Below are 13,910 nucleotides of genomic sequence, written 5' to 3' on the forward strand. Positions count from 1 at the left end.
AGTAGAATTCTGCTAGAGTTTTGTGAGCATGTTACTGTCACTGCCTGCGAAATTCAATAATATAACCACGCGTTTTGCAGATAAAGCTTATGCCAGATAGTAGTATTTAGGCTTAGATATTTGAAATTACACGCTCCTATCGTTTGATACGGGGAATTGTACAAAGATACCTCACAATTTTCCTGGTGTATAAATTTACTGATTGCCTCAGGATTTACACATAACTTAAAAGAGAACAATGTTTCACATTTTTCATACTGATTTTCGGTTAGACTAAAATGATATTCATTAGTATCGCTTATTGCCAAGTACTGAGCTTGTGGTTCAATGATTACTATATTACCTTTATTTGTAGGTATCGGAAGTGGAATATTATGAAACAGGTTAAACCAAAGGTTTGACAATAAGGGTATACGGGTCACAAATACGAGATTCTGTTGGATGTACACTACGCTTAACTTGGATGTTCTGAATAATTCAGGAATTGATAAATGAGATTCAGTTATAGGTAGCTCTAGTGTAGACGGTAATGTCAGTTGTATTTGTTTATATTTTGCTCACAGTATCGCAGTTACAATGATCCTTGCCATGGTTTTTTTTTTTTTTATATTTACTGATTTTTTTTTTTTCTTCTTCTACGGGATGCTCTGGATGGTCTGCACGGGTGTTCGGCTTGGCTTGAATCGAATTCCTTGACTGTTAACGACGACTTTCCTCTTCGACTGCGCTTGTGGAATCGAAGTTCGCTAGCCCCGAAACTGCTGGCGCGGGGACCACTACACCCTGTAGTGGGTTTCTATGATAATACTAGTATAGTATAATTTTATTTCACGTGTCAATGAACACGGCGCACTCGTGTAGTATATTTATATAAATAATATATACTACTATAGCGACGACCCGTGCGAAATATTTACGAAAACTGAGAGCGCGCGTAATATTAACGTATATGTTAATACGATATATATATATATTATATATACGTAATACGACGGCGGCGGCCCACACTGCTTGATACTACTAGACGGCAGTATTTGTTTACAAACACGACGTTACGGCGACTATATTCTGCCGGCACTATATTATAATATATATGTATTTATACACACGGCGGCGGCACAGACGTTCGGTTTCGTTAGTACGCACGGCGGATGCGTGCGTGCGTAAGTGAGTGTCGTCTGATTCGGCGGCACTATCGACACGGCGGCGGCGGCGCGTGTATTATGATAATATATTATAAGTCGTTTTTGTGTGTGTCAATAAATAATTGACCTTCGGTTTCAGCGGTAACACGTACAACGGACGCGGCGGCGTTGATGCTCGTATTACGGGTTCGCGTTCGCGTGCGTGCGTGCGCTACTAACCATTCGTTCGGGCGGCGCTACTGCGTGTTCCCTCTCCTTGTCTTGTACACTGAGTTCCTGTAGGTACACCTCGATGTTTTGGATTTTCTGGACACTTCGGATTTTCTTCTTCAGATTTTCTTCTTCACTTAATTATATTAAAAGCATAGATTTACTTTAACTCGAAATCACACGAAATTTACTAACTTATTGTTTAACGAACTGGAATCTACGGATCCCACCGCTGCCACCAAAAATGTTATGGACGTCTCCAAAACCGAGTTTGTTCGCTAATAAGAAATACGTGGTGTAGGAGTTATCACTAATACTTTATTAATATAATCAGTTGTACAGAATACTTAGATTTAAATAATTAGACTTAAAAGATTAACAGAGGTTCTGCTCGATGGTCTGACAGTACTACACTAACTCTTATACAGACGGCGAGACACGGTAGGGGCTCGCTCGGGCTCAAAACTGTCCACACAGCGAATTCCCTTAGCCCGTGTGACTCTGCCTGTTCACATATTAATATGCTTACACACTATTCTATATTATACTATTACTATATATCATACTGTGTATAGCATACAGACAGGGGTTCACAACAATATTATGTTATTATAATATAATATAATTATTGTCTAAACTACTATATAAACTTGTAAGGGGTTTTCTATGACCGCGCTAACCAAGAAAACTACTGTACCGATTTAGCTGAAATTTTTTTCTGATATACCTGACAGTCTGTTAAAGGTTTTAATGTAACTTTTGTTAATAAAAAATAAGTATTAAGTTCTTGAAAAATTGAAAACAAAGCTAATCTAATCCTTATATATATATTATATAAAAGAACAGGTCTTTTTTATGCTCCAATTTCGTGACTACACTATTCAATATTTTTCCAATTTTTTTCTCAGAGTTGTTTCAAATACATTCCTGAGTGTTACCACGACGCCCGATTTTTCATTTTTTTCTATCGGAAGGGGGAGAGAAGGGAATCTATATAACTAAGATCCAAATACCACTGACGAACTTGAAATTTGGAATAGTATTTCTTCTAATACTTTCACAGTGCAATAAGAAAGGATTTGCAAAAATTCACATTTTAAAGAGGTGCTCAAACAGGGACATTGAGGTTCACATTGGAAATTTTATTTTTATTTTTATCCGACGTAGTCGGATTGCTTACCAGGGTCGCTGAGTTGCACTAACTGCAACAAGTTACCAAAAAGTAGATAAATAATCATAATTTTTTTAAGATTTTCGATTTTTTACAGGTAATGAAGTGCACGGGTTCTGCTATAAAAATATATTTACCATTAATACCACTAGAAACATTTCAATACGTTTTAATTAACAGTTTTTTTATATTTACTTGCCGATCACATTAAACGATAAAATTTGAATAAAAAATTATACATATCATCGTCCGAAGGCAAAATAAACAACCAATCACGGGCGATGCTGTGACGGGTCGGCTAGTATTAATATATTATCATAATATTTATAGCTTAAGCTTGAAAATGTACTAGAAAGTTACACGCAACTTCATTAAACACGAATTTCATATTGGAACTATATAATCCTAAAAATATATTGTGTATAATATAATATAGTGTTTTTACGTAGATTTTCTGTTTTTAAATTTGGACTAAAATTAGATATTTAAACAGGAAAAAATTATTTAATTAATTGTATTATTGTTTAAAAATATTTGGGAGGTACTTTAAACTTTTAAAGTATGCCATAATAAACTATACTCATACTTTAATAGTTCAGTATATAATATATTAATATATTATAATACTATATAATATACAGATATACTAAACGAATGATTGAATTCAAGATTTGACTAATATCCGTCATTTTTAAGAAATGTTTAGCTCTGTACAAATAACAATATTATACAGTGAGTTCAAATAAAATTGTACGAATCATAAATATTATCAGGTGCACTATCTGATTGTATCCACAAATCATATTATATTAAATTCCAAGTTGGCAACAATTTATTGATTTAACAACGATATTAAAACAAATGTGTTCTTATTTTTGAGAACGGTTTCCTACTTTCAACCTTTGTTTATAATGATTCATTATTATACCTTCAAATTTAATACAAATAAAATACTGTACCTAGGTTTCATATTAATAAAAAAAAACGTATAACAACAATTTAAACTATTAGGTAATGCCAACTTATTCGATTAAAATTTAAACGCAATTTATTGTTCATATTTGCATTAAATTAAAATACATGGGTATCTAACTTGATTTAATTAATTAGTTAAATAATTTTTTATATAGAACACGGCTTGTTATTTATTATTAAATAGTAAATAATAATTATATAGAATAAAAGTGTTAATTTAATAATACTTACTGTAACAATCAGTTTGAGGCGTTAGAGCTTGATCCAAAATAATTTATAATGGTTAGTAAAAAATACGTTATACTTCAAAAGTCGTGAGGTTTTAAAATAATTGACTTATAGGAGAGGACGTCGGACTCACTTACAAGCGTATTAGGTATAACATCTTAAATTTGTGTTCAGCAAAACCAATTTTGTGATGTTATTTAGATCAAATATTTAGATCGTGAAGCCTATGGTCTATATTATCTAATTTGAATATAATATTAGTGCAAAGATTAACTTATTCGTTCTTATTGAAGAATATTATAATATTTATAAGTTATCAGCCATTCGGGCCAAATGTTTTCAATCAGCTCAAAATCCCAGGCCAGGATTGCTTACCCGCCACCTTATTACCCTAGCCAGTCCACCTCTTATTGTGTTTCTATAAAAATCCAATGTAAATAACAACTGTACAAATTAGCTTATAGTTAGCTGATATATGTTACGTACCCACGTATTAAGTAGTCATATATTAATTATGTACAGCGCGCCGCACGTCTCTAATAATATTTGACACTATAACTAATAAGGCAATTAGTATAGTATAACATGCGGAGGTCGTTGCAAAAGCGTAGAGAAAACAATTAAACTATAGAAGGTGTCGTCACACGTATTTTTCCTGGAAAGCCAACACCCATACGCAGGATACGAGTCGACCAGCATACCAAATACGAGACCCGAACTCTGTCTCATGACTGACCTTAGCCACTACTACAACCACCCACTCCAAAGGACACAATCATATATATAGAAGCCCAGGACAAGAGCTCTTCAGACGGTTAGGAGGGACATTCAGAGTCAGGTCGTAACACCACTCACAGTTTAAATTCTATCTTAAAGAGTCGTAACACCACTCTTTTACACCATATATTATAACATTGTAATTTTATACTACGTTAATAAACATTCATCATACCTAGTACATCACGTATTTCATTTCTGCGTTTATGTATATATCGACGTCTGTTGGGACGTAACATATTATATAACTTAATTCACCAAGAATAGAAATAATCATAATAATATACTGTGCATGACTAGGTTTAGGCTTGGATTCAAAATGATTATTGGGTTAAAAATGTAATTTCGTTGGAAATCGTATGCTCTTAAAATATAATATTATTTGATTATTATTTCTTTGGAATAACAGTCAGTCTATGGATTTTATTTATATTTATGTATTTTCTTTCTACGGTTACCCATAAATATTAATTTGTGATGTATCATGTAAGATAAAAAAAATTATGTATAGGTACTCACGTCCAGAATATATACAACTAATAAAATTTAACATAAAAAATATAGCTAACATATTAATACTTTTGACCATGTTTGTAGCTACAAAAAAATTAATAATATTTACAGCGTTGAATATAAGAACAGTTTAATACTAGTATACATAGTTTTCTAGCTATGATAGTATGTGAAGGGCGTCCTTCAATAAGTAAAAAACAAAACAAGTGTATTTGTGTATCCATAAACAATTGAGCAAACTAGTCTAAAAAATGTGAAAAAGGTCTCCACCGTGTTAGCGGTGGCAGCAACGTAAATATTTACGTTGCGCTTATGTAGTTAATTACATTTAAATTTATATTAGTTGGGAAATTATGTTATTATTATTTGATAGTTTGCCAATTGCGTCGTATATAGATTGTCCAGAATGTTAATTTAATTACTATCTCGGTGAAATTTGGACAGTGGACGATGTCACGAAGATGTGATTGGTTGAGACGTTTTGATGTTGAGATGTTTTGTACGCGTGCTAAGCATACGGGCGGTTTCGTATTTTCCATGTGCATGAGAATTTAGTTCGACCAATCCACAGTTGGCTGAAAATTACCTACCTCTTTGATTTAAATTAATTTATTTGGGCCATTTCCACTTAAAAGTAGAACATTTTTAACGTAAAAATGATGTGTCCAGTATCATTATAAAAAAAAAAAATTTTCAGTTTTGGTCATGCTGTTAGGGTTATTTATTTAATTTTAGGCTGAAATATCTGCCATCACGTTTTTATTAATACATACGTTACAATATCCCGGAGTCCATATACATCGTATAACTTCATTCGATTTGTCAAAAATATTGCTGATTTTCAAAGCTAAAGACTCCATTAGTATTTTTGATTTAAAATTGGATAGGGATAACCAAGGCTGGGCATTAACGAGTTAAAAAGTTAAAGTTAAGTTAAAAAGTTAATTTTATTTTAACTTTTTAACTTAACTAGTTACTTTTGGCTTTTCATTAACTCAACTATTAACTTATTAAATTTCTTTCTTAATTAACGTGAAATTAACGAGTTAATTTTTCATTTTAAGAAGTAAGTTAAGTTAATTTATTTTGTTTTTAATTTTATAATATTTCACTATTTCAATTTATTTCGTTTTCATGTCCAAAAAATATGTATTGTAAATTGTTTAAAGTTAAAAATTTATATCATTCAAATCTTACTTATATGGAAATCTGTATTATGTATTAACATTATATCCTATAATTTAGTTTTGGGTTGGAAAAAAATTAAGTACGTTAGCGTTGTATAAACAAATTAACTTTTTTTTAACTTAATAAAAAGTTAACAAAAAATGTGTATTAACTTTTAACTTAACTGAGTTAACCCATAGTTAAATTAACTTTTAACTTTTAACTTTTTGTTATTGGTGCATATTAACTTAACTTAACTGAGTTAAAAAAAATCATTAACTTGCCCAGCCTTGGGGATAACTAAGTGTGAGTAAAGACCATATTAATATGTCTAATTTAGTTGTCATCATCCTAACAGCATATTGTGTTCCTCGAAGAAGTGTCAGGTATTCAGCTGTATAATTTCATAATACCACAGTAGGTACCTATAGGCACAATGAATATTGGGTAATAAAACTGAAATTACTACACCATTTCCGTTTTAAATGCATCAATGTATTATGTACTTCAGGATACTAGTATTATAACTATGTATTGGTTCATAAAATAACTTTTTATAAATATGATTTTGTGTTTCCTTATTTGAGAATCCTATATAAGGCCGGTATCTATACATGATCAGCCTCCATTTTGCAACCAGCGAATTGTTAATATTGTCAGGACATAGCGTCTTAGTTGTGACTTGTGGGACGCGATTAGATTATAATTTAAGAATAATTTATTAGAATAAATTTCAAAGACAAAATTATTTTTGATCAAAAAGAATTCCTTATAAATATAGGAAAAGACTTTAGAACAGCGGTTCTTAACCTTTTGTAGATCACGGACCCCTGATGAAAGATTTTTAGAAATCACGGACCTCCTTACCAAATATTTTTCGAATACCTTTTTTTTTTACAAAATATCTTATGTCATCATAACCAAAATTATAATAATTGTTTTATATTACAAATTACATAAGTAGACATAACAAAACATACACATTTATAATTATTTTCATTACAATTAATTTTTATAAAAATGTAATATAAAACTAAAATTGAGTACGATCGATCAACTGCGCTTTGTGGCAGTAAATATAGGATTGCCGATACTACAGTGCTGTACGCATGAACAACTGATAACTTAATAAATATTAATAATACAATTATTTGGTGTAGAATCTACATTTTATATATGATGAAAAAAATAATAATAATCCAACAATATTGTAAAAAATCATTTTTTTAATTTTAAATTTGATCAATTTTATAAGAATTCTAACTTTAAATGCTCGTAAAAAAAATTGTGCATACGTATTTTTAATATTTTTTAGCTAATATTGTAACAATACATCATAACATACAGCCTATGATATTACCAAGTATATTTGATGATATTATTGTGAATAAAGTAATTTCTATATAACCTATTTACGTGAAATCTTGTTTTAAATTTTCAATCCTTAGCTATAAAAGTTGAACATTTTATAAATTTTCAACTACAAAATAGTTATTAAATTTTAAATGTGATAAATGTTGTCGGAATTTGAAATTTAAATGCTTATAAAAAAATTTTTTTCAATTGCTATTAGAACAATGTATCAGGAGCCTTATATTAAATTTTCACGCTTTTTACCCAACAAATAAAATTTTATTAATATTTATAGAAAAAAAAACTAAAAAAATTGAAAACTGACAATGTTGTAAACAGCTCAAAAAGAGTCAAATTACTTTCAACATTTTATCGTATATAGAAAATGCTAATATAAACATTCAGTGAAATTTTCAAGTATCTACAGTCATACGTCTTTTAATTACTACAAAATAAGAATATCGTTACATGAGAAATCGAGTAGGTAAATATCAAATGTTGTAAAAATATGAATTTTAAACGCTCATAAAAATTTAATTTGATTTTCTTGTAGACATTTTCTTTTTGATAAAAGTAGACAAACATATGTTTGTAATAATTTACAAATTTTCGTCATTTTTACGTATTTTGTCAATATTTAAACTTTAAATGCTTATAAAAAAAAATTTTGACTGGATTTTAAATTTTTTTCATCTGCTTTTGAAACAATAACCTAGGAGCCTTCTATTAAATTTTCAAGCTATTTTTTTTTTTAACATTTATTTAGAAAATATACAATCTGTAAGGTTTTTTACAATAGGCATATATGCGGTGTTTATGTGATTTTAACGTGAGTTAACATGATTTTAAGGAACTACCCAACAGTAGTACTTAATATGGCTTGAGGGTCAAGCTTTTTTAACCAACAAAAAATTTGTATTGATATATATAGAAAAAAAAAAACTAAAAAAAATGTAAACTGAAAATGTCCACAAACAGCTCAAAATATGTCAAAATATTTGTAAAATGTTATGGTGTATAGAAAAAAATAATATAAACATTCAATCAAAATTTCATGTACCTACGGTCATTTGTTTTAGAGTTGCACCAAAAACCAAATTCGATTTTCTCGAAAACAGATTTTGCGTAAAAATTCCCGGTTTTCCATGTTTCTTTTGTTTTATACGTCACTTTTGAAAAATACTGGGACATTTTTACTTTTGACCCTCCAAAGTACCAACTAGATTCACTTTCCTATCAGAAAAGTTACTGTTGTAGAAAATCCAAGCATTTTTACTGTCCTAAAAAGGAATGACTGACACAAAAATGAAAAAATAAAAAAAAACACACATTATTATAAAATCAATACATTAATCGCTTCGCTCAGAATCTAAAACCCAGATGTTCTTTTAAAATATAATTTATATAGTAATGCATATAATTGATTGACCGTGGCTTATCAATACTTATTGACATTACCATGTACTCAAGTATGAAGTAAGTATACAGTTAGAATGTTCCAATAATTTGTATGTATTTTATTTTAAATATCTAACTAAATTTCTATTAAAATTATTAATATAGGTAGCATGCAAAAGATCATTTTCTCTATATTAAAAATAATTAAAACTCGTCTGAGAAATTCAATGGGTGAAGATAATTGGACGCATTTATAATGATGGCAGTCGAAAAAAAATATTTTATTTAGTATTGATAATGATGATATTATTGATAATATTATTAATATGTTAAAAACTAAAAGTGATTCATTAAATGATAAACTTTCTTATTAAAATCAAATTGACTGTAGTTTAAATTACATACATAACAATTACTTGAGATGTACTCTAACTAACAAATTTACAATAGTTATTTTATTTTGTTTTATATCAATTAATTAAAATATTTAAAAATTTAAAAGCTTAAATGTGTTTACAAAAAAAATATATTTATATTATAAAAAGGGCCGTTAGTATACTGAGGGCCTATAAAATTATGATTTTCCCGGGCTGTTTTTTTCTCACAGTCCGCCACTGCACACATCCGATAATAAATGCTTTTAAATTATGGCTTTTGTTTTACGGTTAATTTCATCGTCGATTGTATAATAAACTGCATAATAATTATAATAAAATATTAAGTTAATAATTTATAATAATTAAACTAATTTATTCATAGCAGTTAATAATCAGCTTATGTCATTTAAACAAAAATTAATTGGGTTTTGTTAAATAAATAGTCTTATTAGGTGGGGTGTAGTCCCCCCAGAATTTTAACCCTAGTTGCGCCTATGCATTGTGCCATGACTTTTTGCTAATCAAAAACACGAAAATAGCTATTTTTTCTGTATGCACTACCGTAAAAACGACAAACTATGAAATTAAGTCCGACTGCCAAATTCTGACATCAACATCGTTATCAGTATAGGTATCTAGTATCTACATAAGTTGAAAAAAAATAGTGTCCTGTAATGTAGATAACAAAATGTCCTTATTATTCTATTTATAACAGACCAAACTTTACATTCATTTCATGTACCTAGAAGTATCAGGTATGCAGGTATGATAAATATTAATACAATTAAAAAAAAAAATAGAGTAGTAATTTAACTTTTCTATTGTAACATTTGTAACAGATTCGGATAGACTAATTTTTTAAAACAATTTTAAAGACTTAAGAGATTTTTCACTAAAAGTTTTATTACCTACCGTCGTGTTACGTTCTAACCTTTTGAATAGAACAGCGTCGAGGCATACGTACTTTGAGTCAAAGAGGTTTATTTATACTGATTTACCGTATAGTGCAGCGGTAGGTACATGAAATATTGTTAAAGCTCATTAAAGCTACCTAGCAGCAATATTGTAATATTAATATTGGAGAAAGTCATTGCCGTCGTAGCACGCAGAAAATAAACACTGTTCCAAGACCGTAAAAAAATGTTTACGAATGAGTTTCACGACATGTAAGACAGGTAGAGGGGTCCAATAGGAATAGTGAGTAATTGGAGACTTTTAGATATAGGACTTTGCTGATCTCTAAATAAAAATAAATAAAATATATATCTTATATTTAAAAATCCCGTGACACAATCTTTGTCCGGGATGGACTCCAAAACTACTGAACCGATCTTGATGAAATTGTTTGCACTGTGTGGAATTTGGTCCTATTTAAAATATAGGATAGTTTTTTTATCTCGATTAAGACCATCAATATTTTTTCATTGCAATAATTATGAAAAAGAAAGTTATAGAATTATCTAGAAAAATCCACAATGTTCGAGAATAGGGAGTGACATTGTATAAAATGATAGCTATGCTTCGTTCTAGAAATTTCGATCATCAAAGGTGTAAAAGGCGAAGTTCGGTAAGACGTATTTATCATTATTATTTAGTTGTGACCTAAGGGATACCTTCAAGTGAAATGTAAAGTATAAGTATTTGTCATGATTGAATAATGAATATAATTTTAGACCTGTAGCTTAGTAAAAATGGTATTCTCAAGACTAATTTTTCGACACATGCACATCGTATTATCAACGTGTTAATAAAACATTCGTAACTACGTACGCGCTTCGAGGGGTCTGCAATCCACCGCAGGATTGCCTACCTACCTGAAAACATACTGCGTGTCTCACGCATACAAAACATACAAGCGTATCCCTCAGGTAATATATTCAAGGTGATCGATGCAAATTTTTAAGTTTTGAATATTGTACACCGAATATTGAACAATCGAATTAAACAAAGATAAAACCATATAGAGTTGGTACATATTTTAACGAGTGAACAGGATCAGCTATAATGTAATATGTACAATTTATGCGTTTTTTAGTCCTGGAACTTATACTTATAAGTTATAATATTTCCAATTGGTTTCACCCGAGGTAACATTTGCCCGGACAACGCCGGGTGGGACATAATATAATACAAATATGATAAATATAGGTAATACCTAACAATAATATGATTATAGGTAGTTATAATATTAGGACAGTGTTGAATTAAAGTATTCGGGGGATATCATCCTTTAAATAATTTAAAACTATTATTATTATACACAAATTATTTTAATTTATATACTTAAGCAGTGGTATATAAGTTAGATAATTCATTACTCCCAAGTCCCAAGTCCCCCCAGCCACGTCACACCAATGTTATAAATTCAGGGAGTAATAACGGGTAACCCGCAAAACATTACGGTACCCGGTTTCGGACACGAAATTTCCTTACAATTTTACCCAAATTTTTACTCAAAACACATAACTCGCCTAGAAATTGATGCAACGTGATAATAAGGGGCCCATATGAACATTTCTAGACTGGGACCCTTAACTGATAATAAAAATTAAAAACAGTCATACGCCCAGACAGCAAAAAAACACTGCTATAAGATTATATAGATGTTATACCTTATTATATGTTATACCTTATTACCTATCCACTCTAAAGAATTTTGTTTTCTCATATTATATTCATAGTTAATAATTATTAGTTATATATTTTAGGTACCTAATTTTAGACAGGTTTCTCGCATAGGTTACCTAACCTAACCTACTCGTAATTCGAATTTCCTAAGCTGAAAAGGGTAAAGACGTTATTCATTGTTATTATACCAAAACAAACAATTTAATATGATGTGCCTATTGGCTATTACAGATTATAGTAGGAATATCGTATATTATGAGATCTCGAGGTCCCTGTCAATTGTACGTCAACTTACCCGATAATTGCGACATTTAACACGGGTAGAACTTATGCAGACCTTAAATTTTGCATAGAGTTCATCATCTATAAAACTATAGAAATATACTTATCTATGGTCTAAGAGTTTGACTGCTTTACACACTTATATGTGCCCTACCTACTAACATTGTATATTTATATTTTATTAATATAGTTTTCTGCTATAAGCGAGGTAGGTATTAATCCTGTATACATAATAATAATACAAAACACTGTGATTGATATTACAATATTCACAATACTTCCTAACTATAAAACGACAAACGTACTTACCTATAAAACTTATATTACATGCCTCAACTGAGTGAATTTTTACAGCCTTACTACAAGATCAAAATAAATACACTGCAATTATATAGGTACGAATATAACCAAGGTATACTGATGCATAATATTGTAGTTAATGAAAATATATAACTCTCCAATAAAATAAAAAATAAATCATTATACCTCATTGCTGGGACAATAAAAAAATTATGACGTACCTATGCACATTTTACTTACCTAATTAATATCTGTCTCAATCTATCTATCTCTATCTATGTTATCTATGTAAAAATTAACAATAAATATATTATTTTAGTGGTATTGCTTCATACTACCTACTTGACTCTACAAAATATAAAAAAAGCCAAACAAAAAAATCATGACTAAGCGGTATAATGATTTGAAACCAGAAAAACTTCAGTGTTTCATCTGCAAATTAATTTAAAATTTTAAGTGAGGTTAAGAGTACAAGGTGAGATTCATATAATAATATTACAACTTAAGTATTAATAAAGAATAAACATTTTTGAAACAAACTACTACAATTCTGTATAGGTACTTAAAAAAAAGCATTCTGGTTTAGAAAATTTTTATTTTCAAGCACTGCTTTTTAGGCAAACTTTGATTTGGTTTAATCCTTTAATCATATTACAATGAAGTTACACAATACACTTCATATAGTTAATAATTCTCCTAGAGTTAAAAATCAATAAAGTGTCCATGCTGATCCCGACTTAGCAAGTATTTATCAATTGACAACAATTAATTAAAGCTTCTTTTCTGATATACCAAATCTCATTGGTATCTAGTCCTCAATTCTCAATTAACTATCTTGTTTTCAGTCAGTAAAGAATGCATGCAAAAATTTGTAACAAATGGTTCAATTTTTAGAAGTCTTAATATTTTGATATTTTATCTTCTGTACAACTCAAAAACGTAGGTACATAATTTTTAATTCGAACATATAAATAAAATTATAAATTATAAGATTCTACGTATAAAATTATCATATACCAACTATTACTTTTTGGAGTCCAGTGTCAACACTTCAAAATATCTACCAGAAGTTCCTTTCTGTGAAATTTTGTTGTGTTTGATATTGAAATTGATAATAAAAATTATAGATTTTTTTTTATCAACAGTGTCTCTACAGGAGTATATTATTTTAACTCAAATATAGGTTCTTTTCCTATGTCTTGCTGAGTAGTAGACTCCCAGCTAGATATGGATTAACAGTATATTCTTATAAATAAACAATCCCTTGGTATTTTCTCATTTACCTATAGTTATTTGAAATTTATTTAGATCTGTTAATTTGTTCACAATACACCATACCTTGGTATAACATTTTATAAAAAACCATAATAAACACAATTTTCTTTG

The sequence above is a fragment of the Metopolophium dirhodum genome, chromosome 1, assembly GCF_019925205.1.
Source record: "Metopolophium dirhodum isolate CAU chromosome 1, ASM1992520v1, whole genome shotgun sequence".
Lineage (NCBI taxonomy): Eukaryota > Metazoa > Arthropoda > Insecta > Hemiptera > Aphididae > Metopolophium > Metopolophium dirhodum.